We start from the raw sequence: 15,842 nt of genomic DNA, 5'->3' as shown, positions 1-15,842 counted from the left end.
CAGAGACAGATCTATTTAAAATCATTATCAGAATACATACAAGTTACAAATTGGGGGAGGGAAACGCCTTCCCTGTCTACATCTACATTTTCAAATTTTCAGTGTTTGAAATACTGCATTTAACTGTAGAGGGTTGGTAGATAGCATCCAAAATATTTGGTACAGTACAGGCAACATTATAAAAAGTTTTCAGAAAAGTGAGGTCAGGTGTCCTTACAAGGGAAATAAATCCAGAAACCAAACTCAGTCTTGGCAGCTAAGGAAGACATAGTTTTCAAACATTTCGTTTTAAAATGAAGTTGTTCTTTAGTTGTTGACAAAATTGCTTAGTTTTTTTGGTCTCCAGAGTGTTAGTCTCCAGGATTCCAGTAAGGCTCCACACAAGGCTCTATTAAGAGACTAAGAAGTGATTAAATAGCCTTTCTTTCTTTCTTTTTTCCTTCCTTCCATCCTTCCTTCTTCTCTCTCTCTGTCTCTCCCTCCCTCCCTCCCTCTCTCCTTCCCTCCCTTTCTTTCTCTCTCTCTCTCTCCCTTTCTCTTTCTTTCTTTCTTAAACCTTGTGATATTACCTGCTCTTAACTAAATTGATGGTCTGACTACTGAAAAAAAAAAAAGCAGGGATGGGCTGTTAATAAATATTTGAGCTTCCTGAGAAATGAAGCACAACATGAAGCCACCTTTAAGACTTAACAAATTCCTCCCCTTTTAAAAAAAAACCTTGTTGAAAAGTGGGAGCTAGGGCAGTAAAGGTTTTTCCCCCTTAAACACATTAAGAAGGAAGATGTGGCAATTAGCCATTTTCCCAAGGGCTTATCAGAATGATTACTGACCTCTTTTCATCCTTGAAAGAATGAGAGAAGAAAGGGAGTAGCAGCAATGGCCTTTGGGTTTTGTCATCTTTGAAATTTGGCCCAGTGATTAGCTTTTAGAGAAGTTTATAAGACTGATTTGTAGATGTGACCTTTTTAGTCTTTAGCTATTACTTCAGAAGGGCAAGTTTTTCAGTAAACTAACTTTGCCTGGTCCAAACCAATAGGACCCTGAGACCATTTTAGAGTTGATAGGACCTGTGAAGAGGAGACTAGAGCACATGTTTGGCATTTAACATTGGGAAAATGGAAAAATTTAGAACAAGGAAGAGAAAAAAGATGACAAGAATTAGGTAAAAAGCAGTGGCAAAGGAGAAGGAGAAGAATTAAGCCTTATAAACGTAACTTTATTTCAGCAACGAGGAAGCCGCAAATGTTAATTAATATTAAAGTTCATGTAATAGAAAGGCTAAAAAAGCACGAGGCTAAGCACGTTAGTGTTCTAGCCCTGAAGCAGTATTGCATGGGAGTCCTAGCTTTGCCACTGTGAGATTTCGGTTACTTAACTAAGAGTTTCCTTATATGTAAAATTAGGATCATAACATACCTGCCAGGTTGTAGGAGTTAAATGAAATAATGAATGAAAAACACCTGTATCACAACTTTTTCTTTTGTGATATAAACAGCAATTCAGATAATCTATACAAAAGGGGAATTTTGTTGTTTACATAACTGCAAAGACCAGAGTACAGGCTTCAGGGATATCTTATCCAAGGAGTCCACATGATGGCATCAAAACCTGGTTTCTCTCCTTCCTTTGGTTCTGCCTTTGGCAGCCTCGGCTTATTCCCCCATTAGGTCAAAAGATGGCTGCAATATTTGTAGCTCTAAACTTTCCAGGTCAAGTCCTGCAGAAAAAAGGGAGCAGCATCCCCAGTAGCACGAACATTACTCTAAATAGCCCACCTGGAATCAATGAGTGTCACTGTGGCCAAGGCAATTGAGTGATTGGCCACATATACTCCACTCTTAAAGCCAGGGTAGAGTTTGCTTCACCTGGATACCATGCACTGAGAGCATGGGAAAAGAGATTCCTCCCAAAACAAAATGAGGGTTTACTCTTACCATAAGTAGGGTAGTGGATGTAGGCATCCACTTAATTAAAATGCAACAGGGCAGGGATGAGTGAGCTTTATCGTCAGCTGGATCCGGGAAGTCTGCCTCAGAGAACAGTCACTCCACCTCTCATCTGGGCTTCAGTCTGTTTCTACCTCATTCTCTCAGGCTTCTCTTCAAGTTCACTGGCACCTCTGGGATCACACCCTCACAGTTCCTAATCTAAAGGGAAGGAGTTTCTTTCAGAAAATTCCAAGGAAGAACTGGGATTGGTCCAGCCTGGGTCATAAGCGTCCACCCTGTAACCAGAAGAGTCCCACCTGACCATGTGGAGTGGGTAAGATGAAGTTGCCCAAGGAACAGGAGGGTGCTATTAACAGATGTAAGAGGGAAGGGATGGATACAGGACAGTCAAAAATCACAGGTGTCAACTATACCTGGGTAACTGCCAAGGGTATAATCAGAAATTGCAAATCAGAGAAAGTAATTTTGGTGTGGAGTGCAGGGTGAACCAAGAGGACGAGTAAATGAATGAATAAACGGATAAACAAACTGTGGTATATTCATACTCAGCATAGGATACTACTCAGCACTAAAAAGGAAGGAATTACTTATGTATGCAACAGCATGGATGAACCCCATAATAATAATGTTGAGTGAAGGAAGTCAGATCAAAAAAGAGTACACACACGGTATGTTTCCTTTTTTTTTTTTTTTTTTTTTGCGGTACGCGGGCCTCTCGCTGTTGTGGCCTCTCCTGTTGCGGAGCACAGGCTCCGGACGCGCAGGCTCAGCGGCCATGGCTCACGGGCCCAGCCGCTCCGCATGTGGGATCTTCCCGGACCGGGGCACGAACCCCTGTCCCCTGCATCGGCAGGCGAACTCTCAACCACTGTGCCACCAGGGAAACCCCCGTTTCCATTTTTATAAAATTATGGGAAATGCAAACTAATCTATAGTGACAGAAAGAAGATTAGTAGCTGCCTGGGTCTGAGGGAGGAAAGGATTAAAAGAGGCATGAGGACACTTGTGAGGATGATAAATATGTTCTTTTTTTTCCTGTATCGTGGTGAGTTTCATGGGTATACACACATGTGAAAACATCAAATTGGACACTAAATATGTGCAGTTGATTGTATGTTAATCATAACTGAATAATATTGTTTAAAGAGGAAGAAAATGTATTCCAAAACACTATCCTGTTTAATGGTATTTGAAACTATTACTTCACCTGTCTGTACAAGTCTGAATTTTTCACAGTGTTATAAATGCAGGCTTTCTGTAAGTATGTCTATATAGAAGTCACACCACTTAACCCATAGGTAGTATCTAGCCTCAGGGTCAAAGACGAGGTTAATAAAAACACAACTAAGATTATATTTTTCTTGACAGATTTCTCTCCATAGTGAAAAAGAGTGTAGCAGTGGGCAATAGTAAGTGAGCCATGCTTGTATAAACCTACTTGACTGTGTATAAAATATTGACCTGGTAAATCTAGAACATCCTTTTAAAGCAGATTATAGTATTCAATAAATTCAGCTCCCTTCTCCTTCCACTTCTTCAATGTGAAAATAATCCAAAAAGTTTGAAATATTGTTCATTTCATATGTTTTCTGAATATATATATATATATATATTTTTTTTTTTTCTGTTTTTATGGACCTGAAATGTAGATTATTTGTGCAGTTGAAGGTGCTTGTCCTATAGGCAGAGGGAAGCTTGCCATTGGGCAGGACATCCTGTTTCTCTGGGCACCCTGAAACTCAAACCATTAGGTAGATCACAGTCAGAACTGCTTTCCAAAGCTCAAAAAAGTTACCTATCTGCAAATTCTAGTTTGATTGGAATGCGTCAGAAGTGCTAAGTATTTCAGTATTACCTCTCATACACCTAGAAACACAAAGACACTTTACAAAGGCTGCTTACACTATCTGTTGTAAGACAATGAGAAAGATAAATCTTCCTGAGCTTCAATTTCTTCATGTGTAAATGGGCATAACTCATGGGGTCTTTCATGAGGATTCAAGATACCACATATAAAAGGGCTTAACCCACTTCCCTGGTGGTGCAGTGGTTGAGAGTCCGCCTGCCGATGCAGGGGACACGGGTTTGTGCCCCGGTCCGGGAAGATCCCCCATGCTGCGGAGCGGCTGGGCCCATGAGCCATGGCCACTGAGCCTGCGCGTCCGGAGCCTGTGCTCCACAACGGGAGAGGCCACAACAGTGAGAGGCCAGCGTACTGAAGAAAAAAAAAAGAAAAAAGGGCCTAGCCCAATATTTGGCACTTAACAGGCAATGAATAAATGTTAGTGTTCTTCCTTCCACTCCTGCACACCATGACTATAAAAGTCGTGGAAAAATACTTTGATGAAAATGCATCTAGGAAGGCAGAGATTTAAGTTTACAATGCTCAAGAGAAATAATCTGTCTTCTAAGAAGAGGAGCCAAAATATTTAGGAAAAAGGAATAGAGACAAATATTGTTGCTGGAAGATCAGCACCTCTATTTAGAAAAGAATTAGATGTTTGTATCCTAGTGTATTTCATCAGAAGCATTAACATCCAGAATGTGAAGGGTCAGTAATAGTTATTATGAATAAAACACATGTACTTTGTGATCTATAAAGATTTTCCTGTAAGGGAAACAAAACATATGAACATAGATTCTTATTTTTCTACTTTTTTACACCTTGTATTTACAAGTACAACTATAAACCTCGATTTATTTTATCAGAGATACTCAAGCAATTTTAGGGCTGGGAAGTGGAAGTCTTCCAGTTCTCATATTTACTTTTCAATGATCGCTTCATTCAAGTATTCCTCCAACCAATATGTGTCTGGTATCCACAATGTACCAGGCACTGTAAGGAACAGAAAGATAGCAAGCAATGTCTCTGTCCCCAAAGGGCTTAGTGTCCATCAGGGGAGAAAAAGACCTAGTCATAATTCAAAAAGAACTAAGGGCATAAAAGTTTGAACGTGCTGCTCAGGGGAGGAGAAGGACTTCTAGCTGAGAGGAGTGGAGGGTTAGGAAATCAAGGCAGGTTACACTCTTACAGAAGACAAGTCAATAAGCACTTACTGGTGACTAATTAGGCGTCTAGCATTGAGTGCTATAGAGAATGCAGAAGTACCTTACATGGTAATCCCTGGACATGTGGAATGCACAGCATGTGTTTGACAGAATATCCTAGTGCCAGGCAGGCTATCTCTACTCCTTCTATAACTTTTGATATAGTTATTTCAAATGCCAATTGCTTATTAATAGTAATTCAGTTATTAATAGTAATCCAGTCTCAAAAAAAACGGTGAATCTGTGACATGTAGAGACAAAAGGCAGGTGGTTTGAGAAACAGATGATGAGGAACTTCCCTGGTGGTCCAGTGGGTAAGACTCCAAACTCCTAATGCAGGGAGCCAGGGTTCAACCCCTGGTTGGGGAACTAGTGCCAAACTAAGAGTTCACATGCTGCAACTAAAAGAGCCTACATGCCACAAAGAAGATCCCGCATGCCACAACTAAGACCCAGAGCAGCCTAAATAAATAAATAAATACTTTTTTAAAAAACAGATAATGAAACAAAGAAAAAAAGAAATCAGTACATTTTGAAATAGCCTCTATTCCTTTGCCAAATTGTGGATGGGTCTTGCCATTCTTTAGGAATCTTGTCTGCATGGCAATATTTTGAAAATTAAAATTTTAAGTTAGTTATTTGGTTACTGCCTAGGCACTTGTTTTTAGAGAATAGTAAAATTATGACTATTTAGAGGCATAAAATTTTCGTCCAGTGTTTATGCATAGGAAGATTAAAATGAGTACTAAACTTTTGTTAGGTTAAGCATTTTATTTCACAATAGATGTAAATCCTTATATTTATTTTAAAATAATCTTCAGAAATAAATTTAGTTTTCATTTGTATTGTAAGCTCATTAAATGTGAAGCAATCTATTTCTTTCCCTAGAATCAAGTTTCCAACTTTCCCATCCAAAACAACCTCACCCCCTAAGTTTGGCATCTCAATTTTTCGATTTTTCCCCTGAGAAACAGTGTTTGTCCTTTTGTATCTGATTCATGCCTTCTGCTGTCTTACAAATTGGATGTCTCAGCTTTTTTTGCAAGTCACGTACTTCCAACTCAGATTTAAGCATGTCTCTATGGCTCACACAAATGACACTCAAGCCAGCAACATACAACAGGCTCAAACTATATCATAATTGAGCCTGAGGGGGAGTCATCTATTTTATTTGAAAGAAGGAATGAATTGGAATGAGAAGAAGCTTGAAGACAGACTTTGAAAAGATGACAGAGGAAGGACAGAAGAAAAAATTATTAGAATTTTTAACAACTTTCTCTTTTTCTTATAGAAGACTAGAAGATAAAAATTTAATTAAATGTTCTCTTCACCCATTTCCTTTTTGGTAAAAACTCTAAAAATTATAATAATATTACAAAAGGTTCACAAAAGAAATGAAAGAAAATCACACATAACTCTTCAACTCCAACAAAATAACTTTCACCATTGTGAAGTATCTCCCTGTAGCCTTTATTTGATATTCATGTATTTTCAATAGTGCACAGGTAATTTTGTATCACATGCTTCACTTATGGTTATCCTATTTCGTGGCTGCCTAACACTCTGTAACATGTATTTCATGGGCCCTCCCCACCTCTCTGCAAAGTCTTCCCCAGAGTGTGCTTGGATATTACTGCAACGAATGGGTTCCTCACTTGTGTTCCTGCCCGGTCAGCTGTCACATGTACTATTTAATTACTCTTCTCCATTGCTGGAGACTACCACGTTTTCAGGCAAGCTGAGTCTGTGAAAACTGATACTTCAACCTAAGGGGTTCCTACTTGCAGAAAGGGGAAATTGGAGTGGGGGCTGACAAATGCCCTTGGGGTTCCCTAGAAGTAGGCACACATTTTTCCTGATCTACCTCTAAACTATGCTCATTTTTAGTGATAAAAGATGTTGTGTCTAAATGTTGGGCTTGATATGAATTTTTTAAAAATATTTATTCTGGGTAACATACAATAATAAGCAAGTCACTTCACCTGTTTGACCTTAATTTTCTTATCTATAGATTGGGATAATACTTTCCACTTTGCAGAGCAATTATAAGGATTAGAGGCATGCTTATACAGCTCCCAGGACCACATTAATATTGATAGCTATATCGTTATTATTTATTGTTCATGTACTAGAAGCAGACTTAATTGAAATGGCCTACCCCATCTTCAAAGCAGCAGAAAAAGAACTGTAGGCTAAGAGGCAAACTTTCAACTCTGTTTTGTTGTTTTGATTAGTAATTTAAGAAAAATTCTTGAACTCAAAATAATTCATATTATAAAAAAGACATTATTAAATTAGATGTGAAAAGTATGCGACTTTCATATACTTGAAAATGAAATGGCTTTAAATTAGCTTTTCCATTTTTTTTCTTTTTAAAGCAAAGAGTCCATTTCAGCATATGGCCACAAGATATTCAGTACAGTATTCACTAACTAGTATAAGCTATTTGCTATAGACTGAATGTTTATGTCCCCCTAAAAATCACTTGTTAAATCCTAGCCCACAATATAATGGTATTAGGAAGTGGGTGCTTTGGTAAGTGACTAGGTTATGAGAATGGAGTCCTCATGAGTGGGATTAATGCCCTTATAAAAGACCCCAGAGAGCTCCCTTGTCCTTTCTGCCTTGTGAGGACACAGTAAGAAGATGGGTGTCTATGAACCAGGAGATGAGCTCTCACCAGACACCACATCTGCCAGCATCTCTATGCTGGACTTCCCAGCTACCAGAACGGTGAAAGAAAGAAATTTCTGTTGTTTGTAAGCCACCTAGTCTATAGTACTCTGTTTGAGCAGCCCAAAGCGACTAAGACAGTGTTACATACAGAATTCAGTCAATGGCAAAATGACACAGCTGGAAAAACTAGGGTTTGGGTTTAGAGAATAGAGACACACCCAGGTTAAATCTGGTGTTGGTTATTTAAGATGCTAAAGTCTGCTAGTGTATTTGAAACCGGGACATCTGTCATTAAAGAAGAAAAACAGGCAGAAACAAGATGGGGTAGGTGGCAGATGGATTTCCCAAGCAGCTGCAGGTCTAGACAGGTTGGAGGTGATTGTTGGGAAAATGCGATAGTAACACATTTGGAACAAAAACTTTCATTTTCACAGTTTTTTTGGTAGGTTGGATGGTTGTTTTGTTTTGGTTCCAAAGAACTTTCTTATGTGACTGTTGGATGTTCCCCTGAGGAACATCCAACACTGGCCTTAGACACAAGAGGGCTAGACTCAAATTCCAGTTCTAACACTTATTAGCTGTGTGACTTTGGGTAATTATTTCAATGTTCTGGAGTTTCCACTTATTCACTGTAAAATGAGGTGTCCATATTAGATCCATAGTTCTTAACTATTTTGGAGAGGGGGTGTCACGCACCTCTTGAGCTGATGAAGGAAAAGGCTGATTGTCTCACAAAAATGCACATAAACATCCCTTCAAATTTGGGCATACACTTAATTTCATGACATTATAAATTGATTTGCTTCTCATAGAAAAAAGCTTACAAAAATTTTTCCTTTTCTCATTCTTATTTATTCATATAAATGAAGCAATTTGAAATTAATCAAAGTATGCAAATACAAAATAAAATTCCTCCTCAAAGCAAATTTAAATGAGAAGGCTACCATCATTTGACTTGAAGAGATTATGGAATAGTCTTTATATCAAAATGTTTGTCACTTGTGCTATTCTATCAATTTTGACTTTTAATTTTGATAGCTACAATTGAAAGGAAGCCCCGATTAACAAAGCAAGTTGTAGCAAATGGATAGGCTTATGCTAAGACACCTTGGATTTCTCTAGGACTCTTCAAGCTGATACAGTTGCATCATTTCCTCGTTCCTCGGGTCAATGAATTTGGTCATCTTTGCAAAGTCTGAATCATCTCTGCTGTTTATGTCAGCAAGGAAATGATTAAAATCCACATCTCAATTTTAAAGTCAAATGAGTGTAACCAACCTTTGGAGAAGTTCTGCAGTGTTTCCAGGTGTCTGTAGATTTCTGCCTTGTGAGAAATTGACAAGTTTCATCACTCTCAAGCAGGGCCAGAAGACTCTCCTCCAGTAAGGGAAAAAGTTCATATTTGTCTGTTTCCAATCTCTTCTCCCACAGTGGCAACTTGGCCAAAAGGGCCTGTGGGTTTTTTTGGTGTGTGTATATTTTGGTTACCTTCCAAAATGGTGTCCTCAGGACCTTATGCTGAAAAAAAAAAAAAAGCCTTACCTTATTTGCTTGATCAAATAAATCAAAGCCACAAATGACATTTCCCCTGTGGATTTTTTTTTTTTTTTTTTTTTTTTTTTTGCGGTACGGGGGCCTCTCACTGTTGTGGCCTCCCCCATTGCGGAGCACAGGCTCTGGACGCGCAGGCTCAGCGGCCATGGCTCACGGGCCCAGCCGCTCTGCGGCATGTGGGATCTTCCCGGACCGGGGCACGAACCCGTGTCTCCTGCATCAGCAGGCGAACTCTCAACCACTGCGCCACCAGGGAAGCCCATGGATTTATTTTAGGAGAGAATTTCAAAGAATAGCTTCATATTCTGCTTCCATTTCTTGACAAAAATTCCTTTAAATCCCAATGAGTCAAATCCCTGGGTCTGGAGAAATTGATAACTTCTGTAGCAATAGGCACAACTTCTTCAGGACTACTGGCAAGGACTTTGGTGCCTATGCAAGGTGATATAGAAAGCTGTGATTCATGGTGATGTGTTGAGCTTCTTTCTTCATCAAAGCAGAAGAACCACGTGTGTTGCCAAACACTGCATGGGCACCATAGTTCCAAAATTTTGTTTGCAATGGAGTTTTTACTTGAAGAAGTAACTCTTTACCATTTCAAGTAATTCTGAGCCTTTGAGGTTTCCATATGGGCTCATAAAATAAAGTTCTTCAAATTTTTGTGAACACATATTTGACAGATGGACATTAGAAAACTACTGGCACTTTTTTGCTGAAGAGAATGGCAAATTTCTCCAAAATAACAGGTGAATGTCAGTAAATCCAGGGCAGAGTATGTCATTTGGCAAAAGCACTGGTTCCATATTATTCTCTTATTCCAAGCCATAATTTAACTTGACCATTTAAAAGCACAAGTTTTGTGATTGGCTCCTTTTGCCTAGCAATGCAATAAGAATCCTTCAGACAGGAAGTGTTGGGGTAAATGCAGGCTTTTGGAAAATTCCAGCCTTTCCAATTTCAGTCTTCTCAAAATAAAACAAAAACAAATAACAACAAAACCACCCCATTGTCTCATGTATTTTCAGGGTAGAGAGATATAGAGGTGTTTCTTCAGCTCTTTACCTGCTAGCTGCCATGAGCGAGAATCATAGTGCACAACAAGTAACCTGGCTTTCACATCCTGTAACAATAGAGCAATGCATATCAAACCAAAGAGTGCCATGTCTGTTTCCAACCTCTTCTCCCACAGTGGCAATTTAGGAGAAGCACTTTTTTCTTTCAATTTCAGCTAATCATAAATATAATATCAGGGGGACTTCCCTGGTAGCACAGTGGTTAAGAATCTGCCTGCCAATGCAGGGGACACGGGTTCAAGCCCTGGTCCGGGAAGATCCCACATGCTGCAGAGCAACGAAGCCCATGCACCACAACTACTGAGCCTGTGCTCTAGAGCCCACGAGCCACAACTACTGAGCCCGTGTGCTACAACTAATGAAGCCTGCGCTCCTAGAGCCCATGCTCTGCAACAAGAGAAGCCACCGCAGTGAGAAGCCCTCGCACCGCAATGAGTAGCCCCTGCTCGCCACTAGAGAAAGCCTGCGTGCAGCAATGACGACCCAACACAGCCAAAAGTAAAATAAATAAATTTATTTTAAAATATATATATTTATATAATATCGGGAATAATTTTAAGATTGGGTTAGGAGGGCAAAAGTAAAAGTTACTGCTTCTTTCTACTTTCCAAAATTTACATAATGCTATTATATTATTTTTAAAATATGAATTACATATTAAAATGAAACAGAATATCAGAAAAAATGAGACTTGCAGAAGTCAAAAAAATCATATGCCACTTGGATATGACAGCAGAAACTTTCAGAATACGACAGTTATGCCAGCTGCAACTAATTGTGCTAGCTGTTTAACATATATTGTCTCATTTGATTTTCATAATAATTCTGTGAGACAGATACTATTATTGTCCTCATTTTACAGATGAGGAATTTGGAACTCAGAAAGGATAACCAACTTGCCCAATGTCACACAGCTAGTGGCTGAGCCAAGATTCGAAATTGGGTCTCCTTAACTCCAAAGCCTGTGCTCTTAATTACTACACAAAGGTGAAGGAATCAGAGATGCAGGTGAGAAAATAGTATAAGCAGAATTCTTAGCTGAAGGATAAATATGGGCTATTCATGGGAGGAGAGATTAATTTAAAGAGAAATGAATAAAAGTATCTTTGGAGAAGGTACCATATTACAAACAAATCCAGCTCCCTTTGCTCTTAAATCTCTGCTCCCGAAGAGTCTTCTGATTTGTGACTTAGCCTCCACAATCGTATGTACCAGGAATGGAGTCCCAATTCACAATCCAGGTCCTTAGAAATTTCCATGATAATCTAATGAATTTCTTTCATGTCAAACAAGATCCTGGGGGGTTGAGCAGTACAAGACAAGTTTTCTAAGACCTGATCACAGCGTCTCCTTCTCTGAATCCCTCCTTTTATTAATCCCTGTATCTTCCCAGCCCTACACAGTGTCGGGCAGTTAGTGGGCACCCCAGTAAATGTCAGTTGACTGATAAAATACTGAAAAAGGTTTTGAAAGACTCACTAAGTCAAGTTGGCAGATTCTAATACCCAGCAACTTGTTGAAATTCTGCTGCAGGAGCAATATTTAGATAAACTTGATCGGTTAACTCCTCCCACCCCCATCCCATTAACAGCGCAGAGTTTGACAAGGGGCAGAACCATCTTGCAATTCTTGCATGACAAACCTTTGTTTCAACAGGCACGTGCCTGAATTGAGCAGCCCTTACTGGTGCTGACTCCAGCACATCTCCCAGTCTCTAATGCCTCTTGATTCTTTTTGCAACCATTTTATGCCATCGTTTTCTTATCTTTACAAAGCATATTTTTTACCCCTGCCCTTGGCCATACTAAAATTTGTTCATCTGAATTCTGACTACTTTGATAACATGCTACAGCTAATTTCTGCTTTTTCTATTAATTCCTTCTGAAATGAAAGAGAGAAGAGCTACATTTTCTTCTCAGTTGCAAACAATTCTTTGCCCCTCCCCAAGCCCCCAGTCATATTATCAGGTAATCTTAGTGACAGATAAGCAAAACACACTATGCTGTAGCAGTGCAAATAGTCTACCTTCCTCCCGAATTTTCTTCAGTAATCCAGTTTCTGCCATTTTCCAGTCGTTAGCTCTGCAAGGTGACTCTGCAGGGTTTTTTTTCTGGGGAAACACCTGTTCTTCCTGCAAAAGAAAAGCTATTGCTCTCACTAAACGAGTCCGAATGCCCTGGGAGGATTTCCTTCTGTGGCTTTGTTTGTTCCTGAAACAGGTGCTCCTGCTGAGCTTTCTCGCCTGGGTAGCTTTGGTGAAGGGAAATAAATGTTGCTGGCAATTTCTTCAGTTCTTAATATATTAATAGTGTTGTTTTCTTACCAGTGCCGGTGTAAACTCTTGTTATGAGTGAAAAAAAGATACCCTTGAATACCACCCTAAAAGACAGCCTTTGCCTTGGGAATAAACTCCAATAATTCGCTTCCCTCTATAAATTATTTCTATAAAAATGCAGAAGCAATCCTGGCTGACAGAGAATGAAGTTATCTAAAAACAATATAAAATTCTCCTGGTGAGTTCAACCTGAGTGTCTGAAAGAGCAGGGAACACATGATCCCATTCCCTATTAGGAACCAATCTTATATTAAAACACGGCAAACATTATCTAAGGAATTTTACTGCAGTGCAGCTGAACTTTCTCTCTGAAATTTACTGCAGTGCGGTGGGCCACGTTTTGAATTTGACAGTTTGAGGGATTCTTTACCCATACTCACATTCTGAAGAAATTTAAAAATAAAATTTCTTACATCTTAAATTGTCTACTAAAACTGCAGAAAAAAATACTCTGTCATTTAGGTCCTACTCATCTATATCAAATCATCAAAGGGTTTGTGGACTCTTGGTATATATTTCATTATGACCACCAAAGATAGGTCATCAGCATCTGCTGTATTTTATTTTTTAACTCAATTCATATAACTTTATGTAAACATACATATGTACATGTAAGAATATGTATATATTTTTCTCCTTCTCTTTCCTGAAATTATTTAAAGAGATTTATAACACCTCGCATGATAAGATACCAAAATACCTCATAGTGGGGAAGTCAGCCTGCCTGGGTTCCATCTAAGCTCCAATACTTCCTAACTGTTTGACATTATTCTAAGTCTTAGCTTTTTTAATCCATAAAACTCAGCATTGTTGTAAAGATTAAATGAGATAATGCATGTACAGCACTTGGCACAGAGGCTGGCAAACTGTGATATTAATCATCATCAGGAGAAAAGTCAGAATCTGGGAAAAAGAAAAATACAAATATTATAATCATATGGATAAACATGTTGCTTTAATTGTTCAAATTAAATAGTCAGATTGATTTTTAGTTTTCTAGCTCTCACAATAGTAAGGTAAAACATACTCCATTATATACATTTGGGGTTCAGAAAGGAAGATGCAAATTAGTTCAGAAGAAAAATTTTTGCTAACACTGAATTCCAAAAGGAACTCCTAGAGGGTACATTGAATAATGTTTTTAATACCATTTAATAACAAATACTGTAATGAATTTAATATGGCTGTTATAACGACCTCTGGTAAAAACCCAAAGTATTCGATTAAAATGTAACTCAGTAAAAGACTAAGTAATATGAAACTTAGTCTATGGGATAAGTAAATATAACCCCAACTTGTAGTCTTATGGGACTCAAAACATAGTTACTGAGTATCTAGTTTGTGCAAGATACTGTCCTAGGCACTGTAAGGAAAAACATAGATAAATTAGACTCAATTCTTGCCCTCAAGAATTTACTAATTGTAAGGCATAAAAAGGAGAATAAGAAAATGATAGCAAGGACTATGATTAAAGGAAACTAGTATAAACCCCAAAGGAAGATATAAAATGCTATAGAGGTTCAAAGGAAGGGAAGGTCTGTTCCTCAAATACGTCAAACTCAGCCCCACCTCATGGCTTTTGCACATGCTATTTATTCCCTGTGTCTGGAAGGATCTTCTTCCCCCAGGCATATATAATTCCTCCTCTCCCTTCAGGTCTCAGCTTATGTTTTCACCTGTTTGTAGATGCCTTCCCTGACCACCCATCATAGAGGAGACTCCCCTCTATAATTCTCTGTCTCAGCTCCTTGTTTGTCATCGTTGTTGTTTTTCTTCATAGCATTCTTTACAATTTACAGTCATTTCATTCATTTGTTAATTTACTTCATTTTTATCTGTCTCCTCATGTAGCATATGTGCTCCGTGAAGGCAGGACTATGTCTGCCTGTCTTGTCTGCCATTTAATCCTTGGTGCCTAGAACAGTGTCTGGCACTTAGCAGGCAGTCAGTATATATTTGTTGAATGAACCTACGAACGAACAAAAGATCACATCTGGTTGGTAGGATCAGGACAGGGTTCATGAGAGGAAGGAAGGGATCCTTAGAAACTGGATAGGTTGTAGAGAAGGGTAGGGAGAAGAGAGGTGTTCCAAACCGAAGGAAATGCATAAGCAAATGTTGGGAGCTCAAGAAACACCAAGCATTTTCTGAGAGTTACAAACACTGTATATCTTTGCACTTAAGATGCACACTTCATCCTCCTGCTTCCCCCTTCCTTTTTAACATTTCCAAATTGGTATGTGTCTTATAATCACTATCTGAATGTATTATGGGTATATCCTTTTCTCTCTAAAATGTTATTTAATTGATAGTATGTCTTATAATCATCAGTTGCATTTTAGGAATGGGAAAATAAAGTAATTCAGTTCTACTGGAACATAGAGTATGTGTAGGAGAGCTGAGAAAGTTCTGTTGTAGGAGTTATGCTGTAGGCATATAACAAGGCCAGCATGGTGATTGTATAGTATACTTAATTTATCATCAATGCGGAGTTCTAACTGAAATTGTAATACTCTATTATCTCTCAAAAGAGTCTAAATTTTTCTATAAAGATGTATTTTTTTCCCTTGGCTGTTTACACTTAAACATTTAACCTCAAGACAAAGGCTCTGTATGAGGCACAGGAGGAGAAAATTTCTCCCCCACTGGACCATGAGCTGTTTGAGGGCAGAGACTGTATCTCCAGCAACTACATACTACCTGATATGAAGTAGAGGCTCTAGCAACACTTATGGAATGTTAAATTAATAAAGAATTGTTAAAGAAATGACAAATGGCATTTTACCATTCTTATTTATTTATTTATTTATTTTTTTGCAGTACGCGGGCCTCTCCCTGTTGTGGCCTCTCCCGTTGCGGAGCACAGGCTCTGGACGCGCAGGCTGAGTGGCCATGGCTCACGGGCCCAGCCGCTCCGCGGCATGTGGGATTCTCCCGGACCGGGGCACGAACCCACGTCCCCTGCATCGGCAGGCGGACTCTCAACCACTGCGCCACCAGGGATGCCCTTTACCATTCTTTATTCAAAAAAATTATTCAGTGGATAATGGAGATGAAGGCAATGGTGAGTAAGAATTTTTGAAGTCAAATGGAGTTAATCCAGGGGATGTCTTTGTAGGAAGGAAGTGCTTGCTTAGCACTGCTTGGAAGCAGGGGAGAGATGGAGGTTGGCAGAGAGTAGGTATAAAAAATCTACTTGGGAAACAG

Source organism: Tursiops truncatus, chromosome 11 (genome assembly GCF_011762595.2).
Source record: "Tursiops truncatus isolate mTurTru1 chromosome 11, mTurTru1.mat.Y, whole genome shotgun sequence".
In the NCBI taxonomy this organism is placed as follows: domain Eukaryota; kingdom Metazoa; phylum Chordata; class Mammalia; order Artiodactyla; family Delphinidae; genus Tursiops; species Tursiops truncatus.
The sequence above is the reverse complement of the archived record's forward strand: the minus strand, read 5'-3'. Positions refer to the sequence as shown.